Source organism: Coenobita brevimanus, chromosome 86 (genome assembly GCF_032717465.1).
Source record: "Coenobita brevimanus isolate Jiangsu-jjx chromosome 86, ASM3271746v2, whole genome shotgun sequence".
Taxonomy (NCBI): Eukaryota; Metazoa; Arthropoda; class Malacostraca; order Decapoda; family Coenobitidae; genus Coenobita; species Coenobita brevimanus.
Window position 1 is genome coordinate 2,577,781 of NC_137039.1, and position 728 is coordinate 2,578,508.

The following is a 728-nucleotide window of genomic DNA, read 5'->3' on the forward strand; positions in this document are numbered from 1 at the left end:
TTTGGTGTTTGCAATAGGAAATTAGATGTTTGTGAAATGTGTTCCTGGCCATTATCAACAGTTGGCCCAACGATGATTGTACTACCTGTTTTACTTCATGGCCCCACAACTGCACTGCCCCATAACATACTTAGTCTTAAGTATTCAGTCATTGAAATAGTGACAGTGAATCAAGTGAATACAGTGTGCAATAGCTAGTGAGCAAGGAAATGGTGAAACATGTAGCAGCTTTAGGGGAGACAAGAAACCGCCTTCACGACACAGCGTTGTCATGAAGGCGGAATAATTGACAAGGTGTTTGATGAAATCATTTTTTTATGCTGATGTAGGTGGGATAGTGTTATAGTGCAATAAATAGGAGTACAGTGCAATGAGTGTGCGAGATAAAATATTGGCTAGGGCAAGAGTCAAGTATACTTGCTTGTACGGCATGCTGTTGTCATGAGAGGATGAAATGGAGGAGGCTTAGGGATATTTCATTTTATACTGTTATGTTTATTCCGTATGCTTGTGTGAAATAAAGCATGAATGTTATAGTGATATATATTTCTGTATGCTTGTGTGGAACAATGTATAAACTTTGCACCCACGTGCTTGTCAGAAAATATTGTGGTGCGATGACCTGAGGTGTTGCACATGTGACCTACAGAGCACTTTCTTAACACTTTTAGTGAGGTGGAATGCTCTTATTGTATCTCACTAAATTGATAGATTTGGTTATGTGTAAT